General features: G+C 44.8%; 1 pseudogene; it reads right to left on the bottom strand.

Moving 5' to 3' along the window:
* The window catches only part of LOC144112418 (nose resistant to fluoxetine protein 6-like), a 164,145-nt pseudogene that overhangs the window by 99,594 nt on the left and 38,662 nt on the right, over nucleotides 1-25,889 (bottom strand).

Raw genomic sequence — 25,889 nt, 5'->3', positions numbered from 1 at the left:
TTTTCAGCGTGTAAAAAGTGACAAGAGTTGAAGGAAAGGCGCTAAAACGTGGAAATTAAGATTTTGACTGCAGATAACTGAGCTTCCAAAAACGCTTTGAAAAAAATTCTTTTTGGAGGATATTTGTGAAGCGGCGATGCCGCAGCTTTACTGAGAGCCCCTTTCAGAGCCCCTTTAAGGCTACGAGGCAGTGCAGCGGAGAGGTGTGACTGCGACCACCAAGCGTTCTTTTAAGTGCGCCAAAACATGAGTGCACAGCAGTTTTTTGGAGAGCCATTCAAGCGAAACAAGGCAGACATAGGCTTCCCGTTTTGAAAGAGAAGATGAAGGCCGGCACAAGATGGTTGATGAGGGCGTTGGTGACGTCGTCGTGAGAAAACACGTGCACATCGCAGTACTGGCCATGCACTTTTTCCACGCTTTCCTCGTCCCTTACAACGGTCTCTATGCACTCGTCGTAAGCGCCCAGATCGCGAACAGTCGCCTGGAAGAGGCCTGTTGGGTACTTGCCCGTGGCGTCAATCACTGCGTGAATTCGGAGCAAAGAAAAAGAAATAAAGCACAATTTGCGTAGTCTCCGCCTACTGTGCCTCACAGAGCAATAAATTTCAGAGAATGCCAGAGGCGCATTCGACATTCTACTCTAGTGACTTCGAGAAACGGTGCAGTCCGTGGCTTGTAATATGTCAGTCAAGTGCAGGAACAGTACTATGTAAGTGCATGGTTCACCTTTTATAGCGCACTCAGTCACAAAGCCCGTAGTCCTTTTCTTTCCTCAGTGGTAACCAAGCATGAGCGGCGATTTGCCACTTCGCAGTGGCAACGACAGCTGTGAATATGCACTAAGCATCGGTCTTCCTTTTCAGCTGCAGATCGGCTCCGTGCAGCTACTATAAGGACCGTGACTAAATCAGCCGTGCGCGCCTAGATGGACGCGTATCGACTAGATCATCCGACGTCAGAAGCGTGGAGGTCAGCGACGGCCAGCGACACCTACTATCTGCAGGCTACAATAAGGTGGGCCCGGGCAGCCGTAGCCTCCTTCCTTGGCAGTGGCAACGACAGCTGTGAGCGTGGACTAAGCATCGCTCTGCTTGTTTTACTGCAGGTCGCATATCTTTTGTTGCACATTTGCCACAGTGTTATTTTGTTCGTCGTTGCTGCTGACGAGTGGTGCTTCTAGTGGCCTGTTCTCCGTGCAAGAGACTAACCAATGGTATTAACTGAAGCGCAAAGAAATGTTCAGAAATGATTTCCTAAAACTGAAAGAAGAAATGAAACGGAAATTGAAAACCACGCGAGAAACACTTGAAAAGAGGAATGCCCAGTCAAATTCCGGAATTGCGAGCTGGGCAGAGGAACACGAGGACAGTCTTAATTTTGCACATAAACATATTGGAGTTAAACCGAAGACTAGATGCGGAAATTGAAAAAAAAAACCAAACAGTAGAGAACCATGCACTGCATGGTAAATGTGCTATCCTCGAAGGCAAAGCTTCTGACACAGAAAAGCAGCTGATGCATCTGAAGCAGTATTCCAGATGTGCGAATCCGCGGATTCAAAAAGTCAAAAAGTGTCAATGATAACGTCGTAAAAATTATATTCAGTCGGAGGATTCTTCATGGAACCAATTAATAGTGAGACAATGGAGCCTGCCACCTCGTTTAAATTCGGAATCTTGATCTACAAATGCGACACCACTGTATTAAAAGCGAACAAGGCTGGAATCAGTAAAGAAGGCATTGGACGCAACAGCCAGAATGCCATTTAAATCAAAGAGCGCCACTGGGCTGTACTAAACCGACTTCTTGAAATGACAGTTACACGTACAAAGAAACAGCAGTTGAAGTCAGTATGAACCCAGAGCGGAAAAATCGTTGCTCGCGAAAGTGACAAATCATAAAGAATACGGATCACCCATAAGAAAGACTTTGTTGAAATAGTCTCGGCACAGCAACCTGACATCTGAGCACACTAGGGGTACATGTTTTCGTTCTTTGCAATGAACTACCACGAGCTTAGTCTTCCATATTGCATTCAACCTCCTTGCTCGGCGGACAACTCTGTACGACAGTTTAATGCGTGCTTCATTATATATAAGGAATATAATGTTACCTGTTTATTGAGCCAGTTTTCTTCTCAAATAAACACTATATTGATTACTGAAGCTTAGTAATATGACGGCTACGACAGGGTTCGCTGTGATGGTCACAAAAACTTCATTATTAATCGTAATAGCTACCCAAGATATGGCGTTGCCATGTTGAGAACTCGAGGAATTATACTGATAGATTTGAATGATTGAAATTTTAAGACATAAGCAGAGCCTCGAGACGTTGACTGTTGTTTATCGTCCTGCCAATGGCAGGTACGGAGAGTTTATTGAGTTTTTGTCCAGTTCTTGGAGTACACATACTCGAATAATTTTCACTTAATTTTTGGTGGTGACCTCAATCTGAACACGTTGGATATTTACGCCAGTTACCCCATCATTTTGAGACAAAATTGAACTTGGCTGGCTTCACAAACGTGATCCCAACGACAACCCACCTCGCGGAGTCCTCATCCTCTGCTCTTGATCTGCTAATTACAAACATGACTGAAACAGCCGAGTCTCGCCGGTACGATCACTTCAGATATAAGTGACTACTGCCCTGTTTTATGTTTTATCGTTTCCCGAAAATGTTGAATAAAATTCGCTCTAACGCCATTAAAATCCTATACATTTCAGATGGGGCACTACAAATTTTTGAGCAAGATATAAGAACACATGACTGGATTTTCATATTTAGTGAATGAAATGCGAATGAGGCATACACAAGTTTCATTGAAATGTGCGGGAAGATTTGCTGTGCGCATTTTCAATTCAAAACTTTTCGTTCATCAAAAAAGATAAAAATGCCACGGGCGACTCCAGTTAACTTAGAAATGATAAGAAAGAAAAATTGCCACATTCATGCATTTTTAAACGTCCGTACACTTGATGCGTTAAAAAATTTAAACCTGCTCGAAATGAATTTAAAACATTTTACTTTGACGTGATAAAACTACCTATTTCGAACATATAATCCTTGATATACGGAAGAAAAACACGGAAGTTACTTGGACAGTTATTGATGGGTCCTAGGTCGCCAGAACAACAATTCTGTGTCCAATTAGATAATATTCAATAATCGTGAGCTTTCCTGCCAAGAGCTCACTGATTCCGCCAATAAAGTGTTTATCGACAGCGTCATGACACGTCACTACCTTTTATTTGCAACAGCCTCAATAATTATCCCTGCAAACAGTTTTATTTCTCACCCAGTAGCCAAGGTAGAAGTATCTACAACATTCATGCAACTTGACTGTAGCAAATCTCTTCTCATTATTATTTTCAAATAAATCCCATGAATTATGTTTGACAGAACATCGTTCCCGTTCTTACTTATATTTTCAATCTGATCATTGAGAGTAATGAATTTCCTTACGCAATGAAGAAATCAAGAGAAACGGTCATCGGCAGCGGCAGAAACGATGCTGAGATATACTAGTATCCGTAAAACCAAAATTTTAAAAAGATACGAAAAAATTATAATATTTCACAATAATAACATTTTCTGGTAAGATGAGGCTTTTTCTGATGTCCAAAGTTTGCTCTGAAATGCACCTTAAACAGAGAACGCATTGCTAACATTAAAAAAAAGCATCTTGTAGATTAAAGAAGATAGACGCATATCGGCCTATTTTTTTTACTTTCCTAAAGGATTTGATTCACTCAGTCGTGAAGTTCTCTTACACAAATTGTCACTTCATGAAGTTCGAGGAACACCACTTAACCCCATTGGATGATATCTTCGCAAAAGAAGTCAATGCATGTACGTATACGTTGGTCAGTGGCAGCCCTCTTTTCTACATAATAAAACCGGAGTGCCGCAGGGTATTTTCAGGACTATTTCTTTTAAATGTATATAATAATGCCATTGAAATGTTTGCGTCAAAGGCTAAATTCACTATTTACGACAATGACAGTTGGAGTAGTAGTAGCAGTCTTATCTGGCCCAGATGAAAATTATCTCGTAGCATAGTATAGTGACCGGCTCGAAAAATTGGTTTTCCGTTCACGGTGTAACCGACTAAAGATTATTACATCAAAAAGGAGAGTAATTTTTTTTGGCTGACAGACAAGAATTAAACCTACAATATATGTTATTCAATTCGAAGATGAAGAAATCGCATTCGTAAAAGACCATAAAATTCTTGGGGTGACATTTTCAGAAATACTAACATAGGATTCACACATTGACAGTATTTGCTCAAAACTTTGCAAAAAAAAAAACAGTGTCGGTCAACGCTGCCGGACAGTTCTTCCAGTTTATACTAAACTCAAGATATGTCATGCACTCTTCTTCTCATATATTAATTATTGAGCCACCGCGGCGGCTCAGTGGATATGGCGCTCGTATGCTGACTCAAAAGACACGGGTTCAATCCCGGCCGCGGCAGTTGAACCTCGATGGAGGCGAAATTCTAGAGGCGCGTGTACTGTGCAATGTGAGGGCACCTTAAAGAACCCCAGGTGGTCGAAATTTTCGGAGCCCATCACTACGACGTTCCTCATAGCCTTAGTCGCATTGGGGCGTTAACCTGCCAGAAACCATAATTATCGAAATTTGGTGCGGCTGACGACAACAGGTAACATTAATAAGATTTAAATATTGCAAAACAACATTGTGTGTAGCATTGCTAAAAATGACTTTTCTTTTGCAGATCAATATTTTTTTTTCATTTCACCGTCACCGCTTATAAAATATGTATGAATTTCGTATGTTGCGCTCATTTATCATCAGCACTTTTCAGAATTCATTTCGTCCATCGCATCCCTACGACACAACAGCAGTAACGTCTCTACACGCACTAGTGATTTATGACTAATTGCCCGTTTCCGCAGCAATTACAAAGTACTGTCCGTGAATCACATCCTCCTGTTAATTATTCGTCAATATCCGCAATTTAACAACCCCAACCTTATCCAGCTTTGACGCCATTTTCTGAATATGTAGACTTTGTGAAGATTTTGTTTCCTTTATTTTTTTTGTAGGCCTTTTTCTTGCTTCTGATCCCACACATGCGGTGAAAGATACGCATACGGCCTTCCTGACTTCAAAAAAGCTGACATTTTTGTTTTGAGCTGGGATCGCGCTATTGCTTCTTGCCCGTGTTGACTGCAACGTCTGAGAACCTGGGCACTCAAATACAAACAAGGAAAAACCGAGCTCCACCGGAGATTAAAAAAATCCACCCTCACGGAGTACATTGTCAAAACGAAAACTAATTCAACACTGTGCAGAGCGTATCGTTTGCCAGTGCCAGGATCTTTGGCGCAGGCACAAATTCTGGCGATGCGGTTGTCTTCGCCAATCATTTACAGCATACAGAGCCCTCGTAGAGCGTGAGGCTGCGGTAACAGTTTTTTTTATACTTAGAGTTGTTTGCTGGTATTTGTGCCCTGTTCGCTCACTATATATGTATACATCCGAGTTCAGTAGGACAAAACAGATCAATAGGCAATTCAAACTGAAATTCGAGAAGAATCTCCGCAGCTTTGCTTTAAGGTTTCGTGAAATAGAAACCAGGAACACGGAAGGCGAAGAATAGCTTTACGATTACTTTATTTAAGAAGTTTTTCGGTGCCAATTACTAATAAGGCCATGCTGCGCAAAATTGTTGTAAGGCTTCAACTCTTCATAATTTTCATTGAGTTAGCTTCAGACTTACTAGCAGACTTACTAGCGAAACCTGCCTTTATAGGCGGCAGCTGACAATGATACAAGGGAAAAATACATTATCTTTTTTCATATTGGGGCTCTGGGCAGGTACTTGCAATCAAAATGTATGGCTGCCAGCACCGCCAGTGGCACAGTCCGATGTTCAAACTCTTGTCTCGCATCCTGTTCAGGCACTGATTTCCTTGCACCACAAGAGTGGCTGCTGCGACGAGTCTGGCTTCAGCAAGAAGTAACGGGAAGAAGGCAACTTGTGCCCCATTAACACGCAGCGAAAACATCAACGGCGTGAGGATTACTACGTATGTACGCGCTCGCAATGTCGAGGCAACGACGGTGCCACGGTCAGCAAGTGCCTTCCCGATAAGCTGAAGACACCGTATTCAAGAGGCACGCAGGCCAAGCATGGCAAACACAAACCATCCGTTTGAGTGCCTATTCAGCGACAACTTGTTGGGCTTGGGATTTGCGTATTATTTACAGTAATGCGGGAGAGGTTGGTGATTAAAACTATTAGGCTGGCTGAGTCCAACTCATCAATATGAGTACTTAACTGGGCCACAGTTACGATGGAGAAAGGGATCCGATGGAACGGATAGGTAAGCGCTAACAACTTGAATGCTTTTTCTTCACATGAGCGCCAATTTAGGTGCGCCATGCAGCGAGGTGAAATCAAAAACTACAGAAAAACAATGAAAAAAAGACCAAAAGATTCCACATGAAACAACTCAAAGATTAGCCTGACCCTTGAACTTAATATCTGCTTATTACGGTAGTATTGAGGGCTGTACCCGTCTCTCAATTCAAGTATGCGCGAATGCATTTGAAAAAAAAAACAACCAATTAACCCAGACTTAGGCCTTAAGGCACAGGGTTCCAGCTCTTGGATGGCATGCGCAAACTTGAGCAAGCCGAAACTGCAGTCAAGTGATATTCATGCTTGTAGTAACATGCGTATAAATCCACTGCCAGAATTTAGCATGAACTGCTTTATCCAGGATCGCAGGCTGTCTAGATTAAACTTTGGCGGTCGAGTAGTCCATGCTTCCATTTCCTGTGTAGTAGAAGGATCTTCAGCAGCATCTGTTCGGTTCATCACTACCTCGCTGGCGGTAGCAGGGTGTACAGTTGCGCTGGCGGTAACGGCGCCGACAGTTGAATTTGAGAGAGAAGCCTCACCGTATGCTGAATCGAAGCTCGATGACTCGGTCGAACTCAAAGCAATCTTCCCAACGGCATCCTCGTCCACTATGCTCGTCGGATCAACATTAGCTTCCTTCGCCTTCGGTGTTATGGCATTTAAAGCTGAGCCGTAGGAAAGGTTTCTTGGGCTGTTAGAGACGAACTGGGGCCAAAGATCAGCCGCTTCTTGGGAGCTTGAACTTCCTGCTGACGTGGATAAAACTGCGCTGCTTGTTTGACGATACTATCTTGAGCAGTGACGACGCTCTCAGATGTCGCTGGTGGCACCATTTGGGCATTGCATCTAAGCACCAACAAAAGCAGTGGACCGCACAATGGCAGCCTAACGATCCAGAATATCCGGGACCCCATCTTCCAATCGGAGGTCAACGCATGCATTCTCGCACCAAAACTACCTTCGAACACGTAATTACTTTAGTTCTCAACACTACTAGTGCATAACAAGTACGGATATGAATACAATCCACTTTGCCTTGCTTGAGCGTGCATGCGTTGACTGTCTCAGGGAGTGAAATACCTCTCCTAAGTTCTCCTCATTCAAGAAGAAAATCCCCTGCGCATTTCACACGAAAAGAAACCCCATTAATTGTTTTTCTTTTTCCTGAAACATCCACTAGACAACCTGCAGGAAACAGGATAGGTTGGCGAATACGTGGCGAACAGCTTGAGTAACTTAGCAAAAGCCGTAAAGTCAGCCGGAACAGGACACGCGGCGAAGCAGAGCTGAGGACAAAAAATTACTGCTTTCGCGTAAAGCGGTTTCTCGTAACTAGACAAATTTACGCAGAATCAGACTGATACCAGATCGTCATAATACGAACGTGCAATGCCTTACAGTATTTCAAAACCTGCTTCTTTAATTCAACCACAGGATTGCGAAAGCGCGGCGTCGTAGACGGCGAAGGCCACACTGTTAACGGGTTATTTTCATGCAATCAATCTGGCCTGCACGTACTTTTAGGCGAGGCGTGCCACGAAGGACGAGACAGGAGTAAATCAGTTAATGGTGCGTGTGGGCCCCACATAATTGCCCGCTTTTGCGCTAGCAGGCCATGGATGATCGCATAACGGCACTAGTCGCTTCGAATTCAGCCTTCTGTCGTCGGTGAAGAGAATAGGATCTGCTCTGGTCGTGTAGTAACTTGCACTCTCATAGGAACGATATGCTGTAACCAGCTTAATACAGAGAGGCGCGCAAATGCTCTCGGCACAGGAATGAAGCAAGCGCGACTGTTCGCTAAGAAGGCGTCTTCGCAGACGAGCTCTGCGAGGTTTTTGATGAGCCGGCGCAAATCATCCGCTTGTGCTCCAGAGCAGCGTTAAACCCCAGTCAATGACAAGTGCCGTCTAAATGGCGAAGAAATTCAGACGGGTGAGTGCACGGACTTAAAATGGGGTGTGTGTATACAACTGCAACTGCTGGTTTTGCAAGCGTTCGCGGCGACAATTTCGAACAGCATAATAATTTGACCGCTAAAAAACATTCCTGTAGTTCGCATAGACTTGCTGCATTACTAACACACCGCTGAGAGCCGGCACGATTCTTATAATATTAAACATTGCACGAATGTACAAACAGTATAGCGCACAGACTAGACAATGACTTTTAAAATGTTTATGTAGTAAATAAATATCAGTGAAAACACCACTTTCGAAGGTTCGTATTTTTTGTGAGGTGGCAAAAGGGGCACAAACCGTTTAAATTCTTATGCTCTAGACATATAAAGTCCAGCTTCCTCGGGCAAAAAGTTTTAGAATTGGAAAATTGTAAGACACTGTTATCGAAATATAGACGGCAGTGATCCATTATTCTGATAAGTAGGAAAATTTTTCTTTTAAAGTTTTGTTTCCAACGATCGCATCAAACAGTTAAGACTGCCATAGAAAACCAATGGGGAACGTTTTTGACGATAGCAAAAACGTAAATAGAAAAGAAAAATACAAAACTGCCATCTGGGCATGTGCGGATATATTGATTGGTGGAGTTAAATCATACATTATATGAAAAGTAGCGCTCATAAACGGTTTCCTGCTGAAAAATGCTTTTGTCCAGAAATGCTGGCTATGATTCCGTCAGTAAGAAATAAAATCAGTTTATCTAATGGAAGGTGCATATACGTAAAATGGCCAGATTGTATTCTAATTATAAACCGACATTTTTTGTCATGTTGGCAAAACACTTCCTTTTGGAGGTTAGGGTCCGCTTCGACTAAGCCTGGTCTTACCCGATTGAGGTAGGCGCAGTTAGTTTCTAACGGAATTCACTACGAAGGAGATATTTGTGTAATGACAATAATCAGTTGCTACGCGGGCAATATTTGACGATATTTTCTCCCAATTACATTTGAATGATGTGTAAAAATTAATGCAGACATAAGTCTGAACCGAGTGTTTCCTGTGTTTTGATAATCAACGATATAAACAAGCAGCAAACTATAAAAAATATGCAGACACTCGAAGCAAACGCAAAAACAAGGGAAGAAAGAAAGGGAACATAAAAACCAATGAAAAACGAGATGAAGTGATAAAAGATCTGGGATAAAAGCCAGTCTGAAATAACACAGAACACGTGCAATGCTCCTTAACAACTGATTCTATGTACGCAATCTCATTTTTGTCAGGTTGATGAAAGCGTACTGACACACTTCTGCCCTCCTTGCATGGTATGGAATGCCTCAATAATCTCCCTTGTACGCTCGTACAGTGCAGGGGCACCAAACTATACATTTGGTAGGGATAAGACTTGTAGGAAGTAAGATACACGTCACAACAGCTTCTCTTGTTCCACTGCTCCCACCAGACTTTCACTAAACTGCTTCGGCGGTTGGCTTAAGGAAGAAGCGAGCGTCGGAAGCCTCTTCCCTGAAACCGAGATTAAAGAAACGAACTTCAGTCGCAAAATAACTGTATTGTCAGTCACGTACCCGTAAAGCCGTCAGTTATTGGCTGGCCTCTTGAGCTGCTTCCGAGGGATCGGATGAATTTTCAGAAAACCCAGCACCGGAGCGACGCGATGAGCGATATTGGTACAGCGGCTACAAACCTTCGAGCTTTGTGTCACTACTAGTTATCGCCACGTGGAGCAAGTGCTTTAGACTGTGCGCTGGTTATGTCGGTTTAAATGGCTGCGCTGCCAGTTAGCTATCGTGAAGGTAGGACGTAGTATAGTCCTACAATTTGCAAAAAAGCAGTACACTGACGTGAAACTCCGGTCTTACAATACTTCGCTTGTAATAATTTCACTCATTTTTCCTGATTCCAGTAGAGTCACTATTAGGTTCTGAGGACGCCATTCCATTTATACAATCATCGAAAAATGTAGCCTGCTTGGGCCAAAATCCCCCAAAACTTTCGCCACCGCTTCCGCGAGCATCTTGTTCATTCATCAAAATCTTATGCCTAGTCTAACCGAAAACTATCTGCGCAAAATTTATCTGGGTTACGGCAGCGCAGGATTTAACATTAACCGCCAGGCGTCGTCGCGTGTTAGAGGTTACGGCTGTAACCGAGGATAAATTTCCTGCCTCCATTTTTGACACTGTAAGTGTTTCACCTTCAAGGCGTCCGATGAGAATCCAATTCTTGGCTGCAGAAACAATATTAAAAGGAAGTTTTCGGCCTTTTTTTTCTTTGTAGCATTGAGCACAGGCCAAGGGCGTTTCCCGAAGCACATGCACACAAAAAGAAAACCCCATGGCTTGTGGGCAGCCGTTCAAACGGAGCGTCAGAATAACGGCCTGAGGGGCGAGTTGGTGCATGATAAAATGAACGGCGGCGCAAACAAGGACACTAACAAGACAGAAAGAGGCACCACATGCGCACACTACGAACTGTTTATAGCGCGGAAAGGTGGCATATTTAAACGTTCAGCTGAAGCATGTGACATCGCATTATCGCTCCGAACCCAACACCTGGAAAAAAATCAACATCAGGAAAACGAACTATAAAATTTAACCCCCTGCATAAAGAAGTAACAGATTGTGATAAAAAGAATTAACAACTAAAAGGAGGGGGTAATATCTTAGCAAAAGCAGTGTCACACGACCGTAGCAATAGCAGTGTCATACATGAGAAGCAAAAGCAGTCAAACAGTAAAAAACCAATAACAAATAACAATCGTAGCAAAAGCAGTGTCAAACAAAGGAAGCAAAAGCAGTAAGAAACCGAAAAAAACAACAAACACTAGAAAGATAAACCCAATAAAATGATAAACAAACGGCCACTAGAAAAAGAGAGCTGAAATGTCGCACTGAACATGATGTCACAAAAACTATCAAGAAATGAACCTTGATTTCTACGGAGGGATATCGAAGAGTCGCTAACACAAGGGCTTTCCTTCTTTTTAATCATAAAAGCCTCAAGAATTTCACGTGCCACCTGATCGCGACTCCTGCCCAGCGGGTTTTTGCTCCAGCAAGATTTCTATATGCAGTCGCACAGTATGTGAAAGGGAGTAGCCAGTGCCGCTGCCGGGCACCAACTTCTCCTTTTTAGTCGGTGTAAATAAAAACAATAGGCGGTGTTCCTTCAGAATCAGAGATGGTCTGTCTTTAGAACACAATGGAGACAATCACCTCCCCCCGCATGGCTTCCACGTAAAAACCCCAGGTGAATGCTCACCGTTTGTACGTTGCGGAGCCTCCAGTTGCGAATCTGCACAACTTAATCCCACCAGTGGTCCCGCACCTCGGCATAGAATCTTTCATAAAATACTTTCGAGTATGGTTCGGATGCTATCAGAGGCGGCAAGTACATACACATGATCACGAAGAACAGCGGAATAGTGGTCCTGCAAGAAGAAAAGTGTGGTGTTCATCGCAGATCCGGTATGTTCGAGAGACCGGAAAGCTCTTCTCCCCTACTAAGCTCCCTCAGTCACATGCATTTGTCAAGAAGATGAGATGTGTGTGTGTGTGTGTGTGTGTGTGTGTGTGTGTGTGTGTGTGTGTGTGTGTGTGTGTGTGTGTGTGTGTGTGTGTGTGTGTGTGTGTGTGTGTGTGTGTGTGTGTGTGTGTGTGTGTGTGTGTGTGTGTGTGTGTGTGTGTGTGTGTGTGTGTGTGTGTGTGTGTGTGTGTGTGTGTGTGTGTGTGTGTGTGTGTGTGTGTGTGTGTGTGTGTGTGTGTGTGTGTGTGTGTGTGTGTGTGTGTGTGTGTGTTTATAAATTCACCTTGCTGCATAATCAGTTTTCAATGTCGTTTGGCAAAATTTTATTCCTAAAGCATTCGGCAATGCACACGTTTGCAGTGGTTCTTACAACACGGAATATCGTTCGGTCACGTTAAAATAGTGCGCTAGCACTGTTTAAAAGTATGCGCACTCTGCAGGCCCTGTCTGATTGGACATGCTAAGCTTTAAAGTTCACAGTTGGTTTCGGTGAGTGCATGCTGTTTATAGTGGCACAACCATTCGACAGTATTCTGACCACCAGAATATGGCTATGTACACTCTTTAAAAGGAATTTGCTCAAAGAGGGATAATACCGGCTGGTTGGTGCATGTTGACGGAAAAGATGTAACAGCGCTTTCTGAAGCGCTATCTAGTCCTTATTTCCTTACTCCTTGGGACCTCTTGCTACTTCCCAATTTTCCGAAGAACCCAAGATGAATTTATGAAAATGGTAAGTACGATGGCAAAATATTATTTTCGCCGCCGCGGTGGCTGAGCGGTTGTGGCGGTCGGCTGCTGGCCCGAAAGACGTGGGTTCGATCCCGGAAGCGGCGGTCGAATTTCAATGGAGGCAAAATTCTAGAGGCCTGTGTACTGTGCGATGTCAGTGCACGTTAAAGAACCCCAGGTGGTCGAAATTTCCGGAGCCCTTTACTACGGCGTCCCTCATAGCCTGAGTCGCTTTGGGACGTTAAACCCTCATAAACCATAAACCAATATTATTTTCTTTTTAGAGGGGGAAATTTAGTGACATTTAATGTAAAGAGGATTTGACAGAGAGTGTAGGATATGGAGCATGCCACCGGTGGGAGCTGGAACCACGACTTTATCCAACAAGGGAGTTACGGCGGTGGCTTTCTCTCCTTCTGCTTTCGAAAGTTAATATTTGCCTGGCCTTCACTGCTCGCACCGGAGTCAAGCCTAACCAAAGCTGCGGACGCGGCAAGTTCTACGGTGAGTCTGATTGAAGGTGGCAGGCACCATTTATACGAAAGAGCGTCGGTACGGAGCGAACTGGCGGAGATAGGGTCGATGATTTATTCGCTGGAGTACTTAAAAAAAGGTCAATGCTCTCTAAATTGTGGAGAGCCAAAGGAACTATTCTTGAAGGTTTAACTCTTTCCTTACCGCGTTGCAGGCCACTGGATTGGAAAACATTTAATTCGTCAGAAAAGGCAGAATGCACTCGATCCCTGCTTGGTGGCTATCAGTCCACGGCTGACAGCGACCTGGGTAGCCCACTCAATGACCCGGGTTTGAACTCCCAAGTCTGAGCTGACCAACACGGCCTCCCACTGCTCGAGAGTAGGAACCTGTATTAGAGATTTCGGGGGCGGCTCCTCTTTACAATTCCACAATAGGTGATCATAAGTGGCTAAATCACCACATAATGTACATGCGGGGTCGTATTCACCGGGGTAGAATTTTGACAACAGGTAAGGCGTCATGAAGGATCGCGTCTGGATTCGCCTCCAAGTGGTCTCCTGCTCCTTATTAAAGGCTTTGTCTGGAGGAGGGAATACCCTCCTTTCAAGTTTAAAATGATTAGTAATATCGTGAAAAAAAAGATGATAGGCCGTCCTTCGAAAAACTCTCAGCAACGACAGCGTCCCCTGCTCGGCTGACGAATCCTCGAGCTGTTATGCGTGCCGCTTCGTTACCAGGGTTCCCCGAGTGAGCCGGGACCCATATCAATTCAATAATTCTGTCTAAGTCTTTGGTTTGACCCAATATGCTCATTGCTGCCTGAGAAATTATGCCCCTCGAATAATTGCGTATGGCAAATTTACAGTCGCTGAGTATGGTGGTAGCTTCTGTGTTAATGATAGCAAGGGCGATTGTCGCCTCTCCTGCCGTTTCCGAGGATTTCGTTATGGTAGTGCCGGAGACTATCAGTCTACCTTGCGAATCCACCGCCGTTAGTGCGAACGCTTGTTTATAGGGATATTCTGCGGCATCTACATATACTGCATGTTCATCTTGTTTGTATATGTTGTGTACAGCTTTTGCCCTAGCCCTTCTCCCCTCGTGGTGAGCAGGATGCATATTCTTAGCTAGTGGCTTAACTCTTATTACCTTAGCGATGCGTTTAGGTATCTGTGTTTTGGTATCTTGGAGTTGCAACTGTATGCCTAGTCCTAAACGATCAAGTATGGTTCTTACTGCTTTGGTGCGGGAAAGCCGGCCTCTCTGCATTGTTAAGTGTGCCTCTGTAAGCTTGTCTAAGGTGTTGTGTACTTCCAAGCCCAGAAACCTTTCGGTGGAGGCACAGTTCGGTAGCCCTAACGCTACCTTGTATGCTGTTCTAATCATAGACTCTACTTTGGCATTTTCACTACTGTCTAATTTTAAGTATGGGAGAGCGTAGACAAGCCTGCTGATTACAAATGCTTGTACTATTTTGCAAAGTTCTGTCTCCTTCACTCCCTTCCTTTTGCTTGCAATTCGTCTAATTAGTCTTACCGTCATATTGACGGTTGTCTGGAGTTTTTCTAGTGTTTCCTTGTTCTTCCGGTTCGACTGAAGGAAGAGTCCTAGGATTCTTATAGTTTGAACTTACTTCCTTTACAGGGAGCCCTTCCACCCAGATTTTCAGTGGAGGCGGAGGTTTGTAATTTTTGCTCGAGGGCCCCTTGGTTTTATCTGATTAGAAATAATTCGGACTTGGAGGGCGAGCAGGTTAGCCCTGCTTTACCCGCCAGGTCTTGTATTATGTCTACAGCTTGTTGCAGGGTATCCTCTATCTGACCATCGCTGCCAGCTGTGGTCCATAAAGTGATATCATCTGCGTAGAATGTGTGTCGCAGCCCCGGGATGGCTGCTATTTTAGAAGGAATTTTAATTAGTGAGAGATTGAAAAGGAAGGGTGACAGGACTGAGCCCTGGGGCGTTCCTTTACCTCCAAGTGAGATAGAGTCTGATTTAATCTCTCCCACTGCTATCTCTGCCGTTCTGTTACTGATAAATGACTTCATGTACTGGAAAGTTCTTTCCCCTGGGTTGATGTCCGAGAGATTCCTTAAGATAGCATCGTGCGTGACATTATCAAATGCCTTGTTCAAATCCAAGCCTAATATGGCTTTAGTTCCTCTGCTGCGTTCCATGTCTATTATGTCTGCCTTGAGTTGCAGCATAACACCTTGGGTAGAAAGATTAGCCCGGAAGCCTAGCATGGAGTTAGGGAGTAGGTTATTGTCCTCAGCGTATTCTTGTAGCCGATTGAGAATTATATGTTGCATTAACTTTCCTGAGCAGAATGTTAAAGAGATTGGGCGTAGATTCTCTATACACAATTTCTTGCCTGGCTTTGGAATGAATGTAATCTTTGCATGTTTCCATTCTTGTGGAATGTTTCCGTCTGTCCAGTATTTGTTCATGAGATCAGTGAGTGCTGTCACTGACCCTGCGTCCAAGTTTCTAAGTGCTTTGTTAGTAACACCGTCAGGCCCGGCTGCAGACGTGGTGCGTAGTTGCCCCATGGCAAGCCACACTTCCGACTCCGTAATCTCAGCGTCCAAGTCCTCGTTTGGTGTTCCCTGATAGTTTGGCAGCGGTCCATCTGGGGTCGTGTTTAAGTATCGATCTCGTAGTTCCGTTAAGAACTCCTCTGTGGTGCCTTGATACTGATGCAACAATCTCATAAGTTGACCTTGTTTAGTTGATTTAGCCTCTGTGGGGTCAGAAGGTGCCTTAGCAGATGCCAAGTTTTCCTGCACTCGAGCTTGCCATTCATGCGGTCGCAAATTTGCTCCCATTGTTTGTGTTGAAGCTCTAGAGTATATTTTTCAATTAGTCTCTGCAACTGTGCAATTCGCTTTTTAAGATTTTTGTTGTGTTTGTTCCTCTTCCAGTGGTTTTGCAAGCTGAAATGTGCTTCTCACATGTGCAATAACCTAGAGTCAGTGACTTGTCCTTCTTCCATGCCGATTTCGGCTGTGGTAGCCTTAATGTCCATTTTTAGTGATTCCACCCAGTCCCCGAAATGTTCAATTACTGGGTCTGTGCTTTCATCTTTTTGTCTTTGTTCTCTTATTACCCTGAACTTGTCCCAGTCCGTAATTTTTACTTTGTTGAAGACTGATTTATGCTTTGCTGTCTCAAAGGTGGTAGATATAATGTAATGGTCACTGCCTAGCGTGTGTCCTGTGTTAGTCCATGTTCGGTTTTGTATGTTCTTTGCCGGTGTTAGGTATGGCGACGTGTCTTTACATATACTGTTGCCTAGTCTCGTGATTTCTTGGGGGTTCTTCAGGACAGTTAGGCCTAGATTTCGGACCACTTGCCATCGATCATATATGATCCACGTTTTGAACCTCCCGCCAACAAATAAAGTCTGCGCTCCTGGACAAACTGCGCCATCTACATTCCATATCTAACACCATCTTTTTGGTTTCAGTTTGGTTTTTTGCCATTTTTTGATAAGAGGGGCACGTGAAAGACAAAATTTGAGCGGACGTAGTCCGCCGCTCAACGACCGTGGCGTCCGTTTCGCCGCATGCTCCTCAAAGGCGAAAGGCTACGCAGAGCACTTTTTCGGTTCTGATGCTGTCTTTTATTAAGGCAGTCGTGGTGAGTTAGACAACCACGTGAAATGGTCGGATTTCAGTTTGGATTGAGAGATTTCGTCCAAGTATCCCGAGACATCAGCGCGTGCTCTTACGTGTTTCGTTTTACCGTTCACGTTGTATGCTAAGTAAAGCGCTTCATTTGTTAATAATGAGAACGGTTTTATTTGTTTCTTTAGGGTCTTTGCAACATACTGCTAAGATATTTTACAAAACACACCGTCAGAGTTTTGGCAAATATGAAGTCAAAGAATGCCACGCCCCCTTTTCTGCTCCATAGGCCATCCATCATATATAATCAACATTTTGAACCTAGCGCCAAAAATTAAAGTCGGCGCTCCTGGGCAAGTTGTGCCATCTAGTTTGCTTCTATAACAACATCTTTTTAGTTTCAGCTTCTTTTTTTTTTTTTCTAACTGAGGAGGCAACGTGAAAAATGAAACTTTGATCGGACGTAGTCCGTCTGTAGTTGATCCTGCCGTCTTTTTCGGCGCGCCTTCCTCGATGGCGAAATGCTACACTGAGCACTTTTGTGGACTTTTATTTTGTCATTTTTTTAGGCAGCACAGCTGAGTTAGATAACCATATGGAATGGCCCGATTTTACTTCCATTTCCAAAACTTCGTCTCAGAGGCCCATGACATCAGCGCGTGGTCGCGCGTGTTTCGTTTTACCGTTCACGTTGTAGTGCACGTTGTATTGCACATACGTACGTTTTATAGCAGTCAACGTACGTTGTATAGCAGACTTCAGCAGTTAGGAAAGTGCGCTGATTTTTGTAGGCCGCCGAAACTTACAGGAATGATAGCAATGAACATGTGCACAAGTTTGTATATTTCGTTTCTTTTCTAGTCAAGTTCTGGCTTAGTACAGCTGCTGATTTTTTATTTTGCTTGTATTGTTTTCTTTGCGTTTTCAGCATATTTAGCCAATAATTTTTGAGCATACAACTCTGGCCATTTTTCGTTCCGAAGTACAATTAATAAGCTACAGTATGATGCGTTACAATGCGCAGTTAATTTAGCACTTGAAAAAATCGTTTTTATTTTAATACACTCGAAATCGATCATTTTTTTTGCGGAAAAGAAAGAGTTAAAGTGTTAAATTTTGGTCACTGCCGTTTGTGTCCGTGTGCAGATGTGTCTGATTGCACCTACCGGCGTGCGGCTGGGTAATTCCACGCCAACTGATCGAGACTTTGCGCTCGACCATCTTAGATTTATGTAAAAAAATCATGACTTATTGCACCACTTTGATAAACATTATGCCAGCTTTTTTATGGCTAAAAATGTTTTTCCCGTTAATGCTCCCATCTTATTTTTCAAGTGGTAGCGAGACATAGTCTTACAAAATAATTTCTCGAAAATAAACTTTTTTTCGCATGACTATGAAACATTTTATACAAAGAGAACACACTGCGCTTTCAAATGCATTAAATCGGACTAAATTTGTGTCATCTTCATTAAAATATAAAACACGGAAGACACTGAAAAATATGTATTTTCAAAATTATCATCAAATAATATGTTCCCACAGTAGTCAATTCAACTATATTCATAAGCTGTCTAGAAGGCAAAGAACCTTTAAAAAATTTTCAGGCATCAAATAATTTCGGGCGCGTTAGCAAAGCAATTCTAAATTTGAGAGAATTGGCTTTTGAGGAATTTTCAGCTCTCAATTGCATAGTGAGGTAATGTTACTAAAATTATAAAAGATAGTTAGTTGCATAGCATCATCCAATGGAATTTATATCGGAAAGTTAAATCGGAAAATGTTTTGTTTTAAGGGAGAAAAAATTTTGCAAGTTTAGTCCTGACGTTCAACTACGGTGGTGCTCGGTACTTGTTGTTCACTGCAGTGCACACTGGAGCTGATGTCAAGGAGATCAATAAGAGACGCTGCCCGGAGCTGCTAGTGGATTCTCCTGATATTTTGGTGTTTAACGGTCCGCTAGTGTGTTGATTCACACTTCGTCACTTAGACTCTTGGGTCGCTGAGTATGACGTCAGTCCAGCATACAACATCGAGAGAGAAACGTTGATGTGGTTAAAACCGCGTATAGCATTCAGTGGCAGCGCTATTTCAAACCGCCCAGTAAGTTCAGCTTCTTGTTATCGAATAACTTTTTGGGCACCCAGAGGGCTACGATGCGCTCAGTAGTTTTCACCGCCCCTGTGTAGAGCTCGTAGGAGATCAGTATTTGACCTCCGTGCGGCATCTTAATACTCGCTCTTTCTGCCAAGCGCTTCACAGTTCCACCAACGCCCTCGCAAGCACTCTTGCCATCTAAGATGGGGAAAAAATTCCTTTCCATTCCGCAACACAGCACGTTCTCTCAGAGCAGTTTTAACTGCAATTGCTCAGACCGCAAAGTGCTTTTCCCCGCCGAAGCCAAGCTCTGTATCGTTTACCTTGAGGATCAGTAGAACTTCTGCTCGAGCTCGGACTGAAAGCGGCACCTTCATTTGATACACGCATGTGCGGGATGAGGGCCGTGGCTGCAGCAGACTTGGTACGCATCTGCAGCGATGCGCCGTTGCTTCGGCAAGTGGCTGATTCATTCGCAGCCAGCGGTGGGGGTGGTGAGAAACAGGTGGTTCTTACCGAGCAGCCTCTCAAGACCAGTCATCAAATTAACTGGCACCTGCCAAGGCAGGCAGTTTGCTCACAACACGGTAGGCAGGTTTTGATGACGTCATAAGGACACTTGACCCGCCCAATCAGTCGACCCTTTTATTTGTCCTCAGAAAAATATAAAACAACATAACAGAAAGAGGGAGGGAGCCCAGACCTAGAAGGTGGGCCGCCTGTTAGGTGGCCAAGCTAGAATGCCTCTCTGCGAATTTTTAACGCGAAGCATTCAGCCTTCCGTTCTGCACAAACCAACCTTGGACCACTTAGGTTACGTGACCTTCTGTCGCCATTACAACCTTCCCAGCGGATTGTAAAAACTCACCACCGTGGCAGGTGCAAGTTAAATTATTGATTGGTCGCGACTGCTTGCTCAGGAAGAGCAAGCCGCGTCGCACAAGCCCCACCGGTGGCAGCCCCTGCCATCGCCAGTGTACAGCACTGCCGATGACAAATGCAGAATGCAGTGGCGCTTCACTTAATCGCTGCACCACTGCGCCAGGAGTGGTGTAGGGACGCCCAGGGATCTAAGAATTTAAATTAGAGAGTGATAAATTCCGCATATATAGGCATTAATCCATTAACGCTATCGCGTCATACCCTTAAGGCAGAGCTTAAATGTCCCCTCAATTTTTTTCTTTCACGCCACCGCTGAAGACGACGACGACAACGCCGTGTTTTCCGCTGAACACTGTATGTTCCACTCGAACAGAGGACAACAACAACAGAAGCCTTAACGCTATTGCTTTAAAATAATTGGAACGAACTAAAGTTGTCAGTGCAGAGAGAAAAAGATGCGTGACTTCACAAGGGACGAAGGAACACGTAGATGATGATAGAGTTAAGACGCCGTTGCTAAAAGCCTTCCATGTCCATACGTGGCCTTGAGCGACGCGTTCTTCGAGTCGCGCTTGCGATGACATGAAATGTGCTTGTACAAATTCTGGTTTGGTTTTGGTTTGTTGGGGTTTAGCGTCCCAAAGCCACTCAGGCTATGAGGGACGCCGTAGTGAAGGCCTGCGGGAATTTCGGCCACATAGGGTTCTTTAACGTGCACTGACATCGCACAGTACATAGGCCTCTAGAATTTCGCCTCCATTGAAATTCGACCGCCGTGGCCGGGATCGCACCCGCGCCTTTCGGGCCAGCAGCCGAGCGCCGTAACCACTCAGCCACCGCGGCGGCTGCTTGTACATATTCTCATCTCTCTTGTAACCACATCGTCACCTATCACGACCCTCTTTCTTCTCCTCTTACTCTTCCCCAGTGCAGAGCAGCAGGCCAGATATTCATCTTTCTGAACGACCTTTTTGCCTTCCTAAAGATTAAACTTATCTCGTTGTCTTTCGACCTCTGGGCCTCTTGTCGTGAGCACAGAGGGCAAAACTAAGCATATAAACCATGGGCTTTCTTGAGAAAGTGAGCTTACCTAATGCATCGTCTGAAGAGTGCAACAACGGCCACGAGAGCGCGGTACTTGTTCTGCTTATTCAGCACTTCGTAGAGGAGATAACCGCTGCAACAAATTACATTCGAATAATTATCCGTTTAGGGCGAGTCAATATAGTCTAAACACTGAAAAAATCAGGGGCAACATGACGGGTGGATGCGTTGAATTGTTGACTACGAAGCGATGCCAAGGTGCAGCGCTTTCAACCATGCTTGGGAATGTGCTCAAATTACCATAAAAAATGATACCATGATATAACAAAAGAAAAATCATAGTAGAGTGAAACGATACTCTAAAATATCAAATTCTTGCGTACTTTCGGAGTTTCCCTAATGCGGAAAGTAACGGTGATTGGGGTGGAGTTAAAGGGGAGATGGGATTAACCATACGTTATGTGCAAAGCGTGCACTGTGTATCTAACGAAACAAAGTGCACGGCTTCGGACGCTGCAATTAACTCTGGCTAACCATGGGACCGTCATGTAATTTGCCTGCTAGCTATCAGGTCGATTGGATGCTTCTGTTCGGTGCAAAGGTCTCCGAATAGAATTGGAACTTCAGCAGAATCATTAATTAAATTAAAACCCAACAGACCAATGAAGCTATGATCCCTGCTTGTTCTTCGCATCGGCATCAGCATTCGTTAAATGCGGCTTGAGCGGTTATGCTCTGAGCAGTTGTAGACTGGCGTATAAGCCAGATTTCTAATTTCAAGCCAATAGCTTTCTTTGGCTACCATAACTGATTTTTTTTCATTGGACCGAAGTGCGTCGCCAATAGGTAAGAGAGAGCGGCCGAAAGTAAAGCTTCTGACGAGTAGGGGACAAGCGGTAACGGTGGAATGACTGAGGTCGTGTGGTTTATCGGCGAGTGAGAGGGAACGATGGTGTGACTGCTGACGTCCTGTATGCAGCAATGGCAATGTTCTCGTCTGGAACTATTGTGTTACTAGCCACGCCCGGTGGTCAGCACTGGCAGTGTCGCCTTCGTGGCAGGAGCGAGTGTTGCATTACTGACTCGCCACAATAAATGAAAACTTCTCGAAAATGCCGCCAAAGCGTGTCCTCGCCTAACAATAATTGAAAGAACGCCGTCGTTCACACTGCGAGAAAGCGAATCAACATTATGCCGCGCAGAGTGCTAAAAAAGAGAACATTATCTACAGCAAATGAAGGTGAGGAGGAGGAAGAGGACAAAAAATTTATTCTTTTTCTTTTTTTTATTCGAGAAGTGTGCCATGAGGCATAAGTTGAAAAAGGAAAGGGGGAAGGAATGCACGGGATTGAAAGTTAAAAGAAGGAGTGAAGAACCGTTGCGCTGAGGTAGTCGCAGAGGTTGTTAATGAAACGGTTGTCCATTGTCCACTTCACGAAGTCACTTTCGCGGTTCCACCGCAGGCCCACCTCCGTGAGGAGCCGTTTTCTGATAGCAGCCGTCGCTGGGCACGTCCACAACAAGTGCCGCACATCACATATGTCCGGTGCAGCGCCACAGTGAGGGCACCTGTCAGGTAGTGGCAGATCTTTGGCACGCCACCGATGACGGACAGATGGTGTCAGAGCCGCCCCTGCCCGAATCCGGCGCACGGATACCTCCTCCTGCCGAGTAAGACTATGGGGGAGAGGGTGCGAACACGGAGGAATTAGAGCGCGTGTTCGCTGGCGCAGAACTTCGGAATCGGAAACGTGGGACAGGAACGGATCTGGGGGAAGAGGGGAAGGTGGCGGATCGTCTAATGTATGAAGATGAGTCATAGCATCCAAAAAATAATTTATTCAAGCCCAGCACTAATGAACGTGACGCTGTTCCTTCCCTCACCGAAATATTTGTCTTTATATTTGTCTTTACTTTGTGTTTGCGTTCCAACAAAGTCACGCGCTTATCATTAAATATCATTGAAGTCTCACGCAGGTTATCGTCGGAGTCTTGATGTTATCCGGGTTAGATTTCAGTGATCAACGGACATTCATGGATAAATTCAGCGGGATAACAACGCCACTCGCTTACTTAGATAGACATCTTCGATGGTTTTTGCATGATTTTTTTACGCTGGTGTAGAATAAGTCTTAGCTCGCCTTAAAAAGAAAAAGGTATCCACGCTCATGAAGGCCGCTTGTATAATTGGGCTCTCCCAGCGCTCGAACAAGAGGATCGCGTTAACGATTCTCGCTGAAAAAAAGAAAACAGGTTTTTTTTACATGCTCGAGATACTCCGTTGTTTTATCCTTAATCTGCGATGTCTACCTCTCAGCTTTCATGAACTTTCCCAATATAATACTTTCCTAAGTAGACATTAAAAACCAAGTTCAGAGAAACGTGAACAGAGATGTACAGGATCGGTCAAAAGTTGCCAGGCCGCAGGGTCGGATTTTAAGCATTGTAGTCGGGTCCTTCACATTGCTCTCAATCTAAGAAGCTTGTGAAAGGCGAGAATGGTGATTCTCCTACCCCGTACAGATATATTAAGCTTCGAGGATGACGTAGATGACCAGCCACAAAGCTCGAAAGCAGATCCTGTAGCCTGGAAACTTTTGGCCAACCCTGTACATGTTTCATGCTTATTAGGCGCATGCTTTCTCAACACTGCGCGCGCCGCAACATTCGTAGATAACTGCGATGCGTCCGTAATACCGATGCCGGGGCTTTGATGTTCTTTATCACACTGACGAGCTATTTTCACTTCCCGCATGTTCAGGGTGTAAGCAAAGGTACCGAACCTCCTCATCGACTCCACTTATTACTCTCGTATGTCACCTTGTGGTTTTCCCAAGAACTGCGCTTCCTTTGGTGAATTAAGCTGCGACGCATGTTATGGCTTGCAACCCTTTCAGTTTAGTCATGAGACTGCAGTGAAGCATTAGGCTTGGCATTTGGAAGCTGTACTGAAAGGAGTGTCATGGCGCGGAATGATTTACTCACCAGAGAATACTGTGAAGTGAAGACCGGTGGAACTAACAATCATAACTTTGCTCGGCCGTGTGGAACGCAAGGGTAAATTGATTTGTCTTCTGATTATTTTACATATGAGTGATAACATTTCGTTTGGGTACCACACGTCTCAGGTCAAAACACACGAAAAGGAAAAACGACCTGCAGTCAGCTGTCTCACATGTGTTTTCGGGGATTAAGACGTACGAATGTCTGAGGAAAATCCCGAATACGCCCAAAAAGCGGATGCCATGTATAAACTGGCAGCACGTAGTTTCCGAGTTCTTATCTTTGTTCGTCGTCAGGAATTGCCTGGTGTTCGATATGGCCGAGAACGCCACGATGCATTGGTAGAAAATTACTAGAAGTAGAAAACGAAGACAGAGATAAAAATTATCTTCTCTCGCAATTACAAAAAAATCTCAGTGATTTGCACCTTATGATCATTTGAGCCCACTGCGAGCGAGAGTCCCGTGCACAGAACAAGTACGCATTAACAGTATACGTCTGTTTTGTTGTCGTATTTGCTGCCGCTATGTGAGAGTATGGCAGCGCTTCAGCAGTGCAGAAGGGTAGCAGTTGTAAAGACGGAAAAGTATACGTAAGTCTTTAAAGCACCATGCCAGTGACAATTCCAGTATGGGAAAAGCCTGAAATTGCATTAAAAAAGAAGATCGTTCGAAGTTCAAATCAGAGGAGATAAATGCTGCAAAACCAGCTCATCAAACAGTGTTAGTTCACTACTTTTTTTATAAAGCTATAGTTTTACCGCGCAAATGAGAGACGGGCGCATAGATGGACAGCGGACAGGGCGGGCAGTGAATTACGCTTTGTAGCGAAAGCTACATTACGGTAGTGGCGGCGCGCTACCCTGTGGCTGCCGGCGGCGCTGCGCCGTGGCTGATCACATGGTTCGTCACGTGGTTGGCCACGTGACCAAGTACCACTAGATTAGCTGTAGCTATCGCGTCACTCCAGGTTTAACCAGAGCTAAACCACCTCCAATTTTTCGTCTGTAGATATGTCTGCTAAGCTAAATGTGCACTTTATATTGCATAAAACAAATTAAGGAAGCCGATCTGTGGGTCACGTACGGGAAGCTAATGGGTTTAAAAGAACACCTATGCCAGGAACTTCTCCGGTGTTCATGCATGCCGCCTTCATTGGCGCAATACATTATAGAAGGAAACAAGCGTGTTCATTAGCTAGTCGGCGAAAATGTATTCGAGTTGGGTCCTAGTCACTGACGGCAAAGTGTCCAGCGGAATGGGCGCTTTCGGTTTGGTTTATGAAGGTTTAACGTCCCAAAGCAACTCGGGCTATGAGAGACGCCGTAGCGAAGGGCTGCGGAAATTTCGACCACCTGGGGTTCTTTAACGTGCACCGGCATCGCACAGTACACGGGCCTCTATAATTTTCGCCGCCATCGAAATTCGACCGCCGCGGCCGGGATCGAACCAGCGTCTTTTGGGCCAGCAGCCGAGCGCCATAACAACTCAGCCACTGCGGCGGCGGCGGAATGGACGCTTTTGAGAATGTACTGCCAACGGCGATTACGGAAAATGACGCCTGACTAGTTCGCTTTGATTTTGGAAGTATATGGGAAAAAGTGAAGTCGCTCTGTCTCCAGCGCGGAAAATGGCGCAAATATTTACGACAATCCACGTAAATTGGTTTTGTAGCGTTAGCTACATCACGGTAGCATTTCGAGCCTTCAGCTTGGCGGCGCCGTGGCGGTGGCTGTGCCGCCGTGCCGTGGCTGCTCCTCCACGCTGTCAAGTGGTTGGTCACGTGGTGCGGAGCACATGCAGGCGGCGCGGCTGCAAGGCTGATCACGCGGTCTGTCACGTGACCAGCCACGTGGTACGGAGCAGCTACTGCTGCCGGCGGCGCGTTCCCGAACCCGAGCTCCCACAGCTGTGCGCATGTGCCGTATCATGTGGAACGGAGATGAAGAAGGAACGCCCAGCGAAACGGAGCGGCGAAAGACTGAGTTTGCAATTCAACTGAGCAAGTTCCACTCGGCCAGCTGTAGCTATGGCGTCACTCCAGGTTTAATCAGAGCTAAATCGCCGCCAATTTTTTGTCCTTTATGTCTAAAAAAAATAAAGCCAGTTGGATTACGGAGGCCTTTATGTCTGTTGTCTATATGTGCGTCGGTTTCCATTTGTGCCGTGAAAT

This window comes from Amblyomma americanum, unplaced genomic scaffold, assembly GCF_052857255.1.
Source record: "Amblyomma americanum isolate KBUSLIRL-KWMA unplaced genomic scaffold, ASM5285725v1 scaffold_96, whole genome shotgun sequence".
Lineage (NCBI taxonomy): Eukaryota > Metazoa > Arthropoda > Arachnida > Ixodida > Ixodidae > Amblyomma > Amblyomma americanum.
The sequence above is the reverse complement of the archived record's forward strand: the minus strand, read 5'-3'. Positions and strand labels throughout refer to the sequence as shown.